The sequence below is a fragment of the Lygodium microphyllum genome, chromosome 2 (genome assembly GCF_053477565.2).
Source record: "Lygodium microphyllum isolate KBCC chromosome 2, Lygodium_microphyllum_v1.1.10, whole genome shotgun sequence".
NCBI classification, from domain to species: Eukaryota; Viridiplantae; Streptophyta; class Polypodiopsida; order Schizaeales; family Lygodiaceae; genus Lygodium; species Lygodium microphyllum.
This window is the reverse complement of record NC_141136.1, coordinates 150,129,756-150,147,280: the sequence shown is the minus strand read 5'-3', so window position 1 is coordinate 150,147,280 and position 17,525 is coordinate 150,129,756.

The window sequence follows — 17,525 nt, the reverse complement described above, 5'->3', positions numbered from 1 at the left end:
ATTATGCAATGAAATCAAACCTTATTCAATTTTCATCTATTTTCAATCATTTTCTCCCTAGCGCTTAGGTTTTGTTTCGTGTATGTGTAAAAGGTTTTTGTCGTCTTTTTTTGTATGAATAAGCAGTAAATACACACAAATGGAGACAGGCTAAGGAAAATCCTCATGCCCTACCCTCATTATACATCCACATACACTCTCTTAATTTTTGATAAAATTTTAGCAAATTAAAACTATTTTTCCTTTAAAAATACTATTGTTCATGATTTCTTCCATTTATTTGGATATAGATTACTAAATTTTCCTAATTTTATGATTTATTTGACTAGTATGGACTATGATCCATTAGCATATCAATCATTATTCCATGTGAACAACATTGAACCCTCAAAACCCAACAAAACCTCCATTTTCGCATTGAATCTCAAGTTTTGTGATTTTAATCTTTTTTATGTATACGACTAAAGGTGATTGAGTTTTTTATGATTTTAGACATTGGCAAACGTGAGTCAAACATTTTCAACTATTCATGATAGACACAAGAGATATGATATAATATGTAATAAATTAGCATTGACACTAAATCCTACACATGTTGACGCATCGTATTTCGAAAGACACTATCAAGATAATTTATGTGAATGCTAGGAAGAGACCACGTCCCTAGATTTAGGAGTGAATAAGAGTAGTAATGGATGGATAGATGTATTTGATGTTAGAGAGATTATTCAGTGAGAGTTAACGGTAGTAAGTGAAGATTAGGCAGATTCTTATATGAGAGCAGAGATGATGATAGAGACTACATAGAGTAGAGACGAATGAGAGATGAAACAACACACATGTAAGAGATCATAGGCTCAAAGTACCCCAAAACCAATCCTTAATTAAGAAAACCTGTTTATAATGAGTCTCATCTTCCCTATATCTTATTTCACCTCTGTTATACCCAAGAACTTGCACCAAACACTAGCTTCTACTTTGTTGCTCAAACAGAAAATCAGATGGTTTTGTTGGCTCTGAAAGGGGAATAAAACCCTAGGACACTTGACCAGAATTCTCTCAATTGCTCCTTCTCTCTCTTCACAATTTGGAGTATTATTTGCTGCCTAAAAACTACGATCGCACCCGATGCGAATTCGAGAGCCCTTTTTTTGCATGAGATCTCCAAAATTGACTAAAAAGAAACTTGATTTTTTCATGACACCCTATTCTAGAAGCTTTCTATATATTTTTTGGAAATTTACAAAAACTAATGTCCAAAATATCAAAAATAGGCTAAAATTGTCCAAATTTTCTATAAGTTTGAACCAGCCATACTATGGATACTAACACTAATGACTAATATGACATTGACTCTCTAGATTAATAAGAAAGCTAGATGATGGTGAACTTGAGGGTTTTTCACAGTGTGTTTATGTAGCAGCATGACATTCACCCCCTTTGAGCCTACACATCCTTTGGTATGTGCCACATAGTAATCTTCATTTTGATCAATACATTCATCTTCCATCCCTGCATCTTCATCGTCCTCTTGATCATCCAAGTCACTGTTAAATCTTACCTCTACATTTCTTGGCTTTGATGATAGGCAGGTTTCCGCATTCACTTTTACCATTGCCTTAAGGTTGTATGCTAAAGTGAGAGCAAGCTTTATGCCAAGTCTCAAGAAGAACTCCCTAGCTTCTTCTACATCCAAATCTCCTTGATATGTAGTTATCTTTCCAACACAACCATAGAGAAAAATAACATCTTCCAAAAGAAATTTACATACCACACTTGTAGCCTTTATTCTTGTCAGAGAGAGAACTAGAGAGAGAAAGAGGAGAGAGAATACTACAAAAGAGAGGGAAAGACTGTAGGAAGAGAGAGAAAGAGAGAGACGAGGAGAGAGAAAGACTAGAATTGGAGAGAGAAAGACAGGAAAGAGAGAGAAGCCATAGAAGCTGTGAGCAAGATGGGAGAGAAGGACAGTAATTGTATTAATGTGTCAAAAGATATGAAAAATTACATGTCCTCTTCTTTTATATCAATGTCAGTGTGACATGGCATAATAGTAATATTATTTTTACACTAAATTCTTATTCCCAGCTTCTTACAATCCATCCCTTCCCAAAAGTTTTTGTCCTCAAAAGCAAACTTGAAAGACTAGAAAAGGATGGATAGAACAGAGTACTACTCTGTTTTTTACAGCTTTACAAATGGGAACATGAATGAAAAAATGACCAACCATATGGACTAAAATTGAAGAACAAGAGTAGGTCTCAGCTGTATACATGATCTAGAATACTTCAAAAGTATATGAAGCCATAAAATCTTCAACACATAATCTCAAAATGAAGTAGACAGCTTGCTGTGTAAATAGACCCTGCTAGACCAAATCTGCCATAACTTCTAGTAGAAGTGTCCAAATGAGGCATGACATATATCAAAATGAAGCTCTTGAAGAGTAATTTAAGCCCATGTAGATATCTTAATTCTGAAAAGTAGGCATTAAAAAATTTGTTCTAAAACAACGTGTTGTCCTGAATCTATTTGCCCAAAACTAGCTCCATAATCAATAGGCTTCAGCCCACTAATGTATCCCTTAAGAAAGGAAACTCATCCAATATAGAATCAGGCCTCCAAGAATCTTTCTTAGGTGGTAAACCTCTCCATTTGATCAAATATTCCATGATAGAATGAGATCAAAGCTTCTTCTCACGTTGACCTATAACAGCCTCTAGGATGTACTGAATAAGACCTTCTTCATCAATAGGTGGCAACTCATCAATTATATCCACTGGATCACTATGAAAAGGATTGAGTTGAAACATGGAAGACATTGTGAATCTTTGTGGAAGAGGGAAGCTCTAATCTGTATGCCAAGTCTCCAATGCGCTTAAGGATCAGGTAGGGGCCATAAAACCTGTGAGCAAACTTATTATTAGATCCATCTTTTAATCTAGAGTACCTAGACTTGGGCACCTTCAGTAAGACCAACTCTCCTTCTTGGAACTCTAAAGGCCGCCTCTTTTCATCAACATACATCTTCATTTGGTCTTGAGCTTTCCTAAGATTCATCTTACATTGCTGAAGAAGGGTTTGCATTCTTTTCAACTCTTCCTTCCCATGAGGATTGATCCTTTCATTAAAGATGACTGTGGGTAAGGGCACCTTGTAGCCATACAGAGCCTCAAAGGGAAAAACTCCAATACTAGCATGGGTAGAGTTGTTGTAAGCAAACTCAGCCAAGTGTAACCAAGAATCCTATGAGCTTTGGACATCATAGTAGAAATGGTGAAGATAAGTCTCCAACCATTTACTAACTCTTTTTATCTGTCCATCAGTTTGTGGATGATAGGTCGTAGATGGACCCAATTTAGTGCCCATAGATGTAAATATTGCCTGCCAAAAGTTACTCATAAACTTTGAGTCTCTATCATGAACAATCACCTGCGGTAATCCATGTAGTCTAAAAATCTACACCATAAACTGACTGGCCACTTGAGAGGCTCTAAATTGGATCTTGGTTGGAATAAAATGAGCTACCTTGGTGAGTCTATCTACCACCACATATATACTATTCCATCCCTTCTTGGTAGTAGGCAAGCCAGTAATGAAATCCATAGTAATATGAGTCCATTTACCTATAGGAATAGGTAATGGCTGTAACAAACCTCCTGGCTTATGGGTGTTGTCCTTATTCTGTTGACAAGGCATACACTTCATGATAAAGTTCTTGGCATCTTTCCACAATCTTTTCCAATAGAAACTTTTGTTGATCCTATCATAGGTCTTGAAAACTTCTAAATGTCCAACTATAGGCGAAGAATGTAGTTCCTCCATAATTTTTCATGTAAAAGAAGAGGTAGAAGGAATGACAATCTTGCCTTTCAACCAAATAAGACCATTTTTGAACTGATAATGCAAGTTTTCTTCCATAAGACCTTGCTATAATTTTTGAAAAATATGGTTGAATTCTTCATCCAAAAGATAAGCCTCATGTAGTTCTTCAATCCAATCATTATGCAATTTAGTCATAATTGAAACTTTGCAAACCCACATACGAGAAAGAGAAATTAGCCACTATATTGTCTTTGCCCCTCATATGAGTGATGTCAAAATCATAATTCTGTAGTGTAGCTACCCACCGACGTTGCTTAGGAGTAAGATTGGACTGAGTAAGGAAATACTTAAGAACCCTGTGATCACTCTGGACTTTGAATTGGCTACCATACAAGTAATGGTGCCATTTCTTAATTTCATTCAAAATAGCCAACATCTCCTGGTCATAAACATTCATGGCCATTTCTTTATCTATAAGCTTACGGATCTCAAAGGCAATCACTCCATGCTCCTGTAACAAAATAGCCCCAATGCCACGGCCACTAGCATCACACTGTATGGTAAATTCTTTGGAGAAGTTCAGGCATACTAAGATAGGAGCAGAGGTAAGGAGTCCCTTTAACTGGTTGAAGCTACTATCTACAAGAGCATCCCAAAAGAAAGCCTCCTTCTTCAACCTGTCAGTCAAAGGAGCTGCAATAGCCACATAATGCTTGATGAATCAACGATAGAGTGAAGATAAACCAAGGAATCCTCTAAGAGAGGTAGTAGTAGGTGTTGGCCAATCTTTTATACATTGCACCTTCTTGGGGTCAGTCTATATTCCTTTTTCATTGACAATATGTCCCAATTATTCCACTTCAATCTGCATGAAAGAACATTTCTTCTCCTTAGCAAAAAGCCTGTGATGTCTCGATACATCAAAAACCCTCCTCATATGTGCTAAGTGATCTTGTAAAGTCTTACTGTAGATCAGAATGTCATCAAAGAATACCAAGACAAACTAAAAGAGGAAAGGCTGCAAAATCTTATTCATTAGGCTCTGGAAGGTAGCTAGAGCATTTGTAAGCCCAAATGGCATCACTAAGAAATGATAAAACCCTCGATCAGTCCTAAAAGTAGTCTTCACTTCATCACCCTCTCGCATGCGAATCTGATGATACCCTAACCTAAAATCAATCTTTGTAAAGAATCGAGCCCCCTTGAGATCATCAAGCAAATCATCAATCCTAGGTATTGGGTACATGTTCTTCATTGTGATCTTATTAAGATCCCTATAGTCAATGCACATTCTGAGAGATCGATCTTTCTTTTTGACTAATAGAACTGGAGATGCATAAGGTGAAGAACTTGGTTCAATAAATCCCATCTCAAGAAGTTCCTTGATTTTCTTGGCTACTTCCTCTCATTCACACTTATATAATCTATAAGGTGGCTTATTGATTGCCTTTGAGTTGGGCTTCAAATCAATAGGGTGATCTACTGCTCTCTTGGGAGGCAATGAAGTAGGCACCTCAAACAAATCCCTATACTCCTCAAGAAGAGCTGTCAAGACTAGATGGTTTGCTAAATTATTGGGCTAATATTGCATCTCTTTATTCAAATGCAAAACGAATATTTGTGAGTGCCTCTTGTACTCCATTTTGAGTTGTTGAATGGTAATAAGCTGAAAATCTGATCTACTAGGAATTCCCTGTAAATGGATGAGCTGTCCATTGAAGATAAACTCCATATACAACTATGAGAAATCCATAGTGATCCTGCCTAATGTCATCAACCAATCACAACCGAGTACAATGTCTATAGGTCCCATTTCCAAAGTAATCATGTTTACTTTTGCTTCAAAATTTTCAGCCATCTGTAAAGAAACCTGTGGGCATATTTGTGTGTTGATTTCTTCTTCACCATTGTCCACTTAAACTCTAATGAGCTATTGTAAATCTGTGGGAATACAATTCAACTTGTCCATGATGGACTTATTCACAAAACTATGGGTACTGCCACTATCTATCAGAATGAACACTGCCTTTCCATGAATGTTACCCTTAATACAGAGTGTATTAGGGCTCTTAGATCATGTCCAAGCATCCATGGAAATAGAACAACTAGTGGCAACAAGTGGCTCATTAGAAGTCCCACCTGGATCAAAAGGAACACTTCCACCTGGATCAAAAGGAAAAGAGTCGGTTGGATCATAGAAATACTCTTGCCTAACTTCTTCCTCAAGATCTTCATTTTCAGCATTGAGTGCAATTGCATTAGCTTCATATATCTCATCTTCAAGATCCTCAAAGACTAACATACTCTAAAGCTTGGGTTTGACAATTTTATATACACACTTTGAGGCATGGTCAAGTATATACTTTTCCCCACACTTGAAACATAAGCCTTTCTCCTTTCTTTCTTTGTAAAGATGCATAGGAATGGACTTAGGATTCATGTTGGCTGAAATGGATTTAGGCTTATTGTCCTTTTGTTTGAAGTCAAATCTAGGACTGTTTGCTATCCTGATATTACTTTGAGGTCTAGAAGCATTGAATGATGGATAAGTTGTCACCCTTAAGCTCCCATTTGGCACATGATTTCTTCCATAAGTGTTACCAACTTGCCCTTATTTAAAAACAGTCCTTGGCTATCCAAAACCAAGCTGAAATGAAGATTCTCTTCTATATTTCCTTCCATAGCACTCTGCAATCTCAATAGCCTTAAAGAGAGAAGTAGGGTTTTGTGCCATGATATTAGCTGATAAAGATGGCTCTAAACCATACATATACTTGTGGAGCTTAGCCTCATCACCGATGCTTTCTATATACATGGTTAGGTTGAGAAATTGGTTAGTGTACTCTCTTACACTTAGGCCTCTTTGTTCCAAACCAATTTCTCTTTTTCAAGAGGGGAGACCTCTCTTACACTTACACTTAGGCCTCTTTGTTCCAAACCATACCATCTCCATAAGTGCCTTGAAAGCTTACTTTTTATATACCTCCACCAAGTATGGGCAAATCCCTCCAAATGCAAAGAAGTAAAATGAATATTCATGTCATTAGTTTTGGGGAATATGTCAAAGTAAGATTTCATCTTAGAGATCCACTCCTCTAAATCGGATGGTGAAGATGAGTGACCATTAAACTTGGCTAAAATGATCTTGTCCTTTAGCTCTCTTTCATGGAATGGTTGCTGTCCCAAAATAAACTAATCATGGGTACCATGCATTGAACCCCCAAATTGAGATGGAAATCTTCCAATAGGTGGCTGAGAACCACTAGAAATCTTCTTGTTGGTAGAGGACCCCTAGGAAGTTGAATATTCAGTCCAAAAGTTTGAGAGTTGGCTCCATTCAAATGGCCCAAATAGTCATCATGCCTTTGTGAAGTCTCACCTACTTCATATTGGCTATTTGGGATGCCTCTTCACCCAATAATTCCATGACCATGACCATTTGGGTTAGATGGTTGAAGTGGGACTAAAGGCTCACTGTTTGAATAGGCATTCTCCTTGGCTTCTTTAGATCCCATTTGCATCTGCATCCACTAGGAGAGTTGAGCCATAGTTTTTGCATTATATTCCACCAACTTGTCAATAGAAGCCTTTGTTTGAGTCATTAAAGCTACTAACTTCTCAATGGAAGACTTTGTTTAATCAGTAGACAAAACCATTTGCTCCATTCTTGATAGTAGGGCCTCATGATGTTCTCTATGCCTTGTTCATGTACACACAAGTTATCATTGAGCATACTGATTTTCCCTTATTGTTGAGGATTTTCAGGGCTCTCTTGATGTACATTATCCAACATGGAATCTCTGATTTCCTAAGCATAATCATGCAGAATCTTATTTTTACCCTTATGCCCTGCCATTATAGTGTAGTCCTGCAGTGCCCCTTGTCAGAAAAATGGCTATAACTTTTGCTAGGGAACTCCGATTTCAAAATTTTTTAGTTGAAATCGAAGCCAATAATGCCCTCTTCCAAATGAGCTATAGCACACTATAAAAATTTTAGGACAAAAAATTTCTGCAACTCAATCTTTGAGTTTGAACTGTCCAAGCCTACACCTTGTTTTGACCTATAAATGCCCTATTTTGACCCTATAAGGTAAAATAGTAACCCCAAATGGTTACCAAACCCTGTAGAAGGCTGAGTAGGACCTGTAGGTACCCTGTAGTACCTGCACCCGTACTTCAGTAATGAAGGTGTACCTGTAACAACTTGTAAATGCTCCGTAGTGCCCTGTAAAATCCCTGTTTTACCCTGTTTTGGTCCTGAAGATACTTGAGCCTTTGGAAACTCTTAAATATTCAATTTTCCACTCAATGTACCTGTGTGAGGGATAAAACGGCATGACAGGCTCCCTACATAGGCTTCGAATCACTGGGAGGTGGGCAAAGTTCCCCCCGAGTTGGTTGGTTGCACCCCCTCAGGATCTTTGATAGTGAGGGAGGGTCACCTCTCTTTTGAACCACTATCTCCCCTAGCATCCACCTTTTTCCTTGGTGGGTATATCAACATGGCAATGGCATTCTATTCTAATCAACCAGTATGAAATGCATTCCTAGAATATTCATCCATCCCTTTTCATGAGATCCAATTGAATGAAATCTGGAAAATTTGGATAGGGAAAGTGTCTTACCAATGCAATTCAGTGACTCACTGATTGCTTTAGTACTTACCCTTTTAAAATATTTCAGCTTGGGCAAAATAATTCAACCAAAACAAGTCAAGGTTATGCATCAAACTTGGCAAATGATATCTATGATGAGGTTATGATTGAATCAATACTGAAATTCAATGGAATAGGCTAAGATTAATGGGGAATAACACTAATCTCTGATCTATTGATCAATTCAGAGAATTAATTGATCAATAATCTCTCATCAACAAGTGGAAAAGCATTATCAAGTGGATTATTGTGAGATTTTAGAGATTAAGCGAGAGAAATACCTTGATTAAGCTTGAAGAAGATGATAAATGTCAACACCAATCCCATTGAAGAATTCTTCAAAATCCACCATAAATCCACCATGAAGTTTGAAATATCCACTAGATCAGTCCATATGAGCTCCAATATGCTCAAATCCATGAAGAATCAATGCCCCGGGCTTGCTTAAACACTTGAATACCAAAGATTCAAGCCTCTTGAAGAAAAGCCCCAAAATAAACCTTCAATATGAGCTCCAATGTCCTGCACGGGCTGAAATCTTTGCAATTTGTTGAAGAATCCTCACTGAGATGACGCAACGGGCTGATGAAGAATCCTCAAGAAATGATTGAATAATGAGAGCTTGGACTGAAGCTTTCATGGCTGCCATGGAGTGTTCATCTAGGGTTTACAGGAGAGTTGAAAGTTCTTGAATAGAGTTCATCAATCTTCAAATATCACTAATGATTTACACTTACCAATGATCAGAGAGAGTGCCAAGGCTGGAGATGAAGCATCAAATGTAGGAAACATGCTAGAATCAGCCCAAAAATTGTGTCACAATTTTCAGGGTTGTTCCTTGCTCCATTGCTGATCCATGAGCAAATAAGTAGTCATCTTGTAGGTATTGAAGCAAGAAAGCTATTTCAGATGGTGCTTGGCCAAGAAGATCAGGGACTTGAGAGATATGAGCACATCTTGTTGATGAACATCCATGAAACCTGCAAGAAACTCCAAGAAAGGGGAAAGAGGACTCCCTCTTTTCAAAGTAACCATAGTTTGTCCCCAAACTAAGCCTGGTTAACTCTCCTTTACCCTAGTTACCTCCAGTTTTGCATGAAATTTGATGAAGACTTGCCACTTTAGCCATCCTTTGCCATATCTGACCTTGGAGATCTCCAGATGTAGTCTCCTACTAGCTATAGATGGTCTGCAACACTCCACTAGTCACTATCTTGTACAATACTTGTCTAAAATTGATTTTGATGGAGGAAAATAGGACTACAAATAGAAGGAAAATTGGATCAAAGACTAATGCTCTGATACCACTTGTTAGAGAGAGAACTAGAGAGAGAGAAAGAGGAGAGAGAAGATTATAGAAGAGAGAGAAATATTGCAAGAAGAGAGAGAAAGGGAGTGATGAGGAGAGACAAAGACTAGAATTGGAGAGAGAAAGACAGGAAAGAAAGATAAGCCATAGAAGCTATGAGCAAGATGGGAGAGAAGGACAATAATTGTATTAATGTGTCAAAAGATATGAAAAATTGCATGTCCTTTCCTTTTATACCAATGTCAGTGTGAGATGGCATAACATCAATATTATTTTTACACTAAATCATTATTCCCAGCTTCTTACAATTCTTAATGTGTGACCTTCCACTTGATTTGTTAGATCTTCCCTGGCAAGTACAATGTATCACATTTTCCAAAGTCCCATAGGCATAGTCACCAAGTCAACCACCCATTTGTAATGTATGGCTAATAGATAGATAGGATGTTGACCATCACGATCTCACATATTGGAATACTTTTGGCAAGTAGCATAGGTCTTTGCAAATTGCAACACATCATTATACATACATTTCCACCAATATCTTTCTTGATCTTCATAAAATTGGTCCACACACCTTGATGACTAGCCCACAAACTCTCATGAAACTCTTTGATAATTGTTGTTGAGTCTCCTTATCACATATTACCCCTTGTGGAGTCCTGTTTCTTTACTTTGGATGCTTCCATAGATGGCCATTCTTCAAGAAATAGCCATATGCTTTTCTTGGGATTCTCTTGAACTCCTTATCAGTCCATCCCTCCTGCTTAGTCAAAGTACTCAAGTAGTGGCCAATATGCAGCCACTCACCATCATAGATGTCTTCTAAAAGTAATTCAAGAGAATATGCACAACAACAATGATCTTGTTGAACATAAGAACTGGAGTAGAAATTTGTACAGACATCATCTCTTCAATATCCGTGTCTTCTTCATCCTCATACTACCTAGCTCTCGATAACATATTTGCAACTGGATTATCTTTACTTGAAATATGGCAAAACTTTGGGTTTAAGGACTTGATGTAAGCAATCCATCGCAACATAGCAGTATTCAAAGTTGAGCAACTAGTGATCATCCCAAGCAAAGGTAGATAATCTATCTCAACAACCACTAATGTACCAATAAAGTATTCTTTATCACACTTCAATGAAATGACCACTCCCCATAATTCCCTCTTAACCTCTTTGTATGTGATTCATGCCAATGAGAATTTTGACCTTTCCTTAACAATTGATAGAGTGCATCTGATACATGTGCAAAGTGTGAAATCCAAATAAGATAGAAAACACATGCACCCAAGAGCCATCTCACATCAGTTATGGAAGTAAAATTCTCCTTCATCTTTTGATTGGCTTCATCAACCTTTACTAGAGAAGCCATTTGATCATAAGTCCCACACATATGTCCCACAATCAAAACTTCCTTGACTCTAAAAACTAACTTTGGCCGTAGAATGAATAAGATTTATCTCCTCTAACCTAGATAGTATCTTCTCACAATTAGAAATATGATCTACAAAAAACTTGCGACATCTCCTCGAGTCCATTATCTCATTCGTGACCCCTTCTTTGCACCCTTTTATAAGCACATCATCAAGAAAAGGCATAGTAACCTATGGTATTAAGTCACGAAGGACTTTGTTCATCCCATTCATCATATCTACAATCGAGTTGGTTGCTCCCTAAGGTAAGATACACATCCTTACTAAGCCCAAAGGTGTCCTCATATTGTTAAATCCATGCTATCCACATCCAATTAAAATTGGTCATATCCAAAGTAGAGATATCCCATAGAATAAATCTCCCTTCTTGCAAAAGTTTCAGCAAATTCATCCACAATTGGACATGTATTAACATTCCTAATAGTCGCTTTGTTCACCGGTTGCATATCCTATATAAACCTCAAAGCTCCATTCTTCTTTGGCAAGATGGACCACCTATTTGAATATGGATCAGAGGGCTCCAAAATACCCATCCTGATCTTTTTATTCAACAACTCAATCAGCTTTGGTAAGTGAGCCTTAGGAATAGGATTAGGTCTCAAGCTCCAAGGAAGATGAGGCATAGTGAAAATGAGCATTCAAACAACAACACTAGGATCCGCACATCCAATATTATGCGATTGAAAAGCAAAGGCCTTGCCATATTTTGATAGCATCTCCTAGAAGCACTTTTTCTCCTCTGGTATAAGAAATCCCTTGTATCCAATCTTTGATTCCTTTAAAGTCTTTGGTGTAAATGTATGCCTAATTCTTTGTGAATCTTATAGGTTTGGCTATTGAGAGGCTTGATTTGATTTCTCTTTACTATTAGAAGGTAGACATTGAGCAACATGTTTTACCTTTTTAGTGAGAGTTTTCTATTTGGTCCCCACATGCACTCATGGTCTTTCACTTGCTTTGAAACACATTTATTCTTTGAAGCCTTCAATCACTTTATACATGTCTAATGAGCATACTTTGACGCTTCATTACCTTCCTCTAGATTTGAGTCAACTATGGCTACAAGCTCTCCAATGGTATCAACAAAAGAAACTTCTTCAAAGACTCCTGAAATCCCTCCATCATCTTTAATCACAACACTTTCCTTCAAGCTCTTTTGAAAATTACCAACATATTTTCGATCCTTCTTTTGCAAGTCTTGAAACTTTCGTACATATGGAACCTTCGATTGTTAGCCCTATTAATCCTATTTTTAAAAAAATTCTTAGCTTTTAAATTAGGCAAGAACCTTTTTCTTTGTGTACCATCATAGTTGTGCTTTACATGGTACATGTAGAAAACCCATTATATCTCGATGCTTTTTGAACTCCTTGGTAATCTTTGGTAAAGGATGCTCATGAAGGCTTTCTCAATTCCCCTCATGATCCACACATATGGTCAAGAACTGAATAGCATGCTGCCCATCATGACTTCTTATTCTAGCATAAGCATAATCATCATCCATTACCTTAGTCTCCATATGGATTGTAGTAATATATAGTTTTCCAATAATAAAAGGGTAAGAAGACATATCCTGTATTAAAAAATTCTCCTCATCTTGAACATCTCCAATAGTCGCTTTAAAATTAGGAGAAGCACCATACAAATCCCTTGATGATTTGTTCATAGCTTGAATTCTCCACCCATGATCTATATCAATCAACCACCTTCTTTTGGAGTAGAGACTCTTTGACATAAGATTAATTTTTGAGCCACGTTCTATTAGTGAAACACATGGCTCATCAAGATCACAGACCTTAACTAGAGTCTGTGTCGTAGCCTTGGAATAATGATTCCTCGAATAATGGCTTCTATGAAAGACTTCAAATTCATCATCAGACTCAAATCAAACTTGCTTTATCTGCCTCAAAAACTAATTACCATCCACCATGCTTATTGCATCTTCATCTTCATGTGCATATGCCCCGTGTACCTCCTGTATACCCTGTGTCCCTTGGGACTTTAAGGTCTCTCCATCTACTTGTGAGCTAGGCCCTTGGTAGGATTTCCCAAAACTTTCCACTTCCTCTTGATGATATCAATGATCTCCTCATGAAACTCACGTTTAGCAATTCCAAGTACCTCTCCCAAAGCAAACTCTAGCTTGCTATTGAGAATCCTTTCTTCCAACACTTTCTTCACATCTATAGCGAATTCAATGTCAAATTGCAATTTTTAAGCTAGAGTTTTAGATTGACATTTTCTTTGTTTATGCTTTTTCTCCCTTGGTGCATTGTCCATAGGTACTTTAAGTGGAAGAACATCATGTGGAATTGCATCATGAGGTAACTCAATCTCCTTTCTTCCACTTCCCCTTGTTGCTCTCTTTGATGTACCTTCATTTCTTTCTTCTCACTTACACTTTTCTTCAACAATACCTTCTTTTTTTTGGCTCCTAGCAATGTATGTGCACATGATCATCCCAACTTGTTGTTTGTCAAATATAATCGCCAACTTGGTGCATAGCATCCCTAGCAACCTTCCCTCTTTTTGCTGTCTTTACTGCAAAAGGCGAAAGCTCATTAGCATATTTAGACTTCTCATTCATTTTAGCCTCTTTCTTTGATACATATTCCACATTTTCAAACCATATGTAGTAGCTTCCATAATAGCTAAAGCGCATGTCTAGCTGACATATCATCCACAAGTTTCTCATACCACCTTTTCCAAAGTTGGTACCAAGAGGTAAACCTATCTCCCAAAAATGAATTTTACCATCTTTAAAGAAGCAAACACCTTTATCTAGTGCATCTTTGAATGAATCGTAATCCTTTCAAAAGTGATTAATACTATCATATCATATGCATCTCAAAACAGAACCTCCATGAGTGTGAGATCTTTGCTCAGAGGGTTGTCATTTTTCTTCAAGTCTTAAAAACTTCAATTGCAACCCTCGCATACCTTTCACCAACTCATCCAAAACTAAGTATTCAACTTTGGGACTTACAATTATTGGCTTGGTTACTTGCTCTATTGAAGTAGAAGTTGGAACAATACTAGCCACAACCATCTTATCCCTTCATTTCTATCTATTTGCAAGAAAAGAAACAACATCTTCTACCTCTTTTCAGTGCTCGTTCAACAGCCTTATGTTCCAAAAGTACTTCAAGTATTCTTCGAATTGTAGGGTCAATAGCTTGTAAGAAAATTTTAGTATTTTACCCTTAAGAGATTGGTGTTCCTTGTTTGATAATTGAGAGTACTTACGCTCAAACTCTCATAGCAATTCTGTAGTAGATGATAGCCCTTTATTGGGTTTAGCAATACACTCCAAGAAAGTTCTGTTGGTTACTTTCTCTAGATCTTCCATAAAGAATTCCTCCTTTATCACCTTTCTTGAAATTTTCCCAATTGTTAGCTTGTGCCTATCGTATCTCTCTAATCCTTTTGTTTTTGTTGCTTTGAGACCCTATTCAACTCCATCTCGTTTGCATATGTCCTAAGATACTTAGACACATCAGGACCTTCAAATTAATCTATCTTATTAACCATTGATTGAAGTGCCTTACTTATAGCTTCTTCCATGCTTTGTTGTTGTTGCATATATGAAAACATAGATCTAGGACATGGCTACAGAGGTTGAAAGAGGAAGAGTGAGCTCATGAGGACATAGACATTAGGATTGAATGTCACACAAGTGAAGTAGGTTCCAAGATTGATACTTGGACTCATAAACACAATCTTATGTGTTGAAAATGACACAGACACTTTTCTGGAAAGAAAAAGTACTATGACATTGCATTCAAAAAGAGAGCAAGTGCAATGCTTTATAGGGATAAACTTGGCTCCGCTTTCCACCACTGTGCATATGGGATTCTACATCCTGAGCCCACATTGCTCCATACAAAGAGGCTGAGCTAGGTGTAATTGCAAATATCGCAACACCCCTCCTCAATCACAACAAAAAAATTACAAAGTGTGTAGAGGCTTTAGTGAGAAACCATCTGCAAAGTGTGGGCATACCACAAACATGATAAACACTAGAGACTGTAGTAGAAAAGGCTAAATCTGGGTACCAAAGACATAGTGGACATATAGAGGCTATAATAGGGGCCTCAAAAAGTTTTCAAAGGTTGTAGTACAAGGTTACATGAGGAGTTTAAAATCTTATGTAAGAAGCATTAGGGCTAGGCAATACAATACTAAAAAATTCTATCAGAATTGGAGTAGAAGGATTGATGAGGCTTGTCCTTCTCGTGGTGGCCTTCTTCTTCTTCCTTTGCTCCATGGTATTCTTCTTCTTTAATTGTAGCTAGATAGGCCTTTTGAGACCTCTTCCTAGCATGATAGAATTTCTTTGTATACCCTATCTTTTTGCAGAAGTCACATACCAGTTGATCTCTCTTACCCTTGTACCTATTACTAACATATAACATTTGTTCATCTTTAGAGGTGCTTGGTTCTTCTTTGGATTTTATCTTCTTTTCTTCTTCTAGTAGGGAGGCCTTAATGTCAACTAGTTTATGACTAGGCATGTTGATTAATGTATTTGACACATTATTATAGTTAGGAGGCAGGCAGAATTTTGAACAATACACTAGTACAAATATCTTCATCCATCTTGAGATCAATTACTGCAAGGTGAATATTAGGAGACTTTCCATGTACTTTAAATGAGTTGCAAGAGATGTGTTAGGTTTCATATATTGCCTAAAAATTTCAATCAATAATCCATACTTAGATGACTTTGATTGTGCACCAAACAAAGTTTCTAGTCTCTTCCATGTATCATTAGAGGTTTCACAGGTATCCACATGATGGATGTAGCTGTCATCCAATTCCAACTTAATGATGGCATGTGCTTTGTCATCATTCTTCTGCCAAGTAGCTTCAAGGTCCGCATCTCGAGGCCTATTCTCTTTGCCATTGGTAATGGCTTAAATACCCTTCTTCATCAGGATGAGCTTGATGTGGGTTTGCCAAGTGTGAAACTCAATCCCTTTGAACCAAATAGTTGGAGAGTCTTTGCCCATGCTGGAGTGGAAAATTAGCACCAAAACTCTCAGATTTGAGTAGTAGAATATTTAATTTGTATCAAGAGACACAAGGAACGTAGTGTAAAAAAACACTTGATAAGTATTGATAGATACTATGCTTTCAAGCACTTGATGTTGAGTTTAATGCTTCGATTTCTCCCCTCCTTGTTGATTTGATGGGAAATGCTTACTGGAAACTTCAATTCTTAGTTAGATCATAGTGGTAGAAGATTGATTTGAGTGGAAGGAGGGAAAATAAAGCAGAAGAGAAGCTTGAAGTTGAAATGGCTTTGGCAGATTACGGTTTACATGACATGGGCCTGGTTTTTTTCTTTGTGCAACTTATATAGTGGACTATTTTGGATAAGATTTGAGCTGGGGTTGCCTTAGGTAATGGACTTTCATTGCCCTATGGTCTGTTCAAAATTGTGGCATGTTCGCATTGCATTTGCTATACAACCCAAAATTGGCACATTTCTAACACAGCCAATAGGGAAATTCATAATGCTGCACTATAGAGGGAATAATGTCCTATTGTTTTGTGATACAAAGAAGCGCCCAAAGTCAAGGAATGTTTCTCTAGAAGGAAGAGTTTGAAAATATGGTATGTGGAGAGAGATCTAGCTCCATAAAGCTGTCAGGATATTGGTTTGTTGGCTATGGCTACTACAAGCTTGATTGAAGATACAAGTAAAAATGGAGTTGGAAGTGAAAAGGAACTGAGAGAGAAGTAAGATGAGCTAGGCCATGCCCAACTAGGCTCTAATACCATGTGACAACATGGATCTAGTACATGGCTATGGAGGTTGAAAGAGGAAGAGTGAGCTCATGAGGACATATACATTAAGATTGACTATCACACAAGTGAATTAGGTTCCAAGATTGAGACTTGGAATCATAAACACAATCTCTTGTGCTGACAATGACACATACACTTTACTACTAGAAGGATAAATGTACTTTGACATTGCATTAAAAAAGAGAGCAAGTACAATGATTTGTAGGGATAGATTTGGTTGCACTTTCCACCACTGTGCATATGGGATTCTACATCCTGAGCCCACACTACTCCATATAAAGAGGGCAAGCTGGATGTGATTGCAAATATCTCAACAGCATATACATTGAAAACTCCCTAAACATCTAAAACATGTCTTCTTGCCACACAATAACTTCACTACCAATAGTTGGAGTTGTCATAGCTTTGAGCTCCCACCCCAGTTGTTTCAAATCGGGATCACCAAAAAGATGTCAAGGTAATCTACACATATGCTAG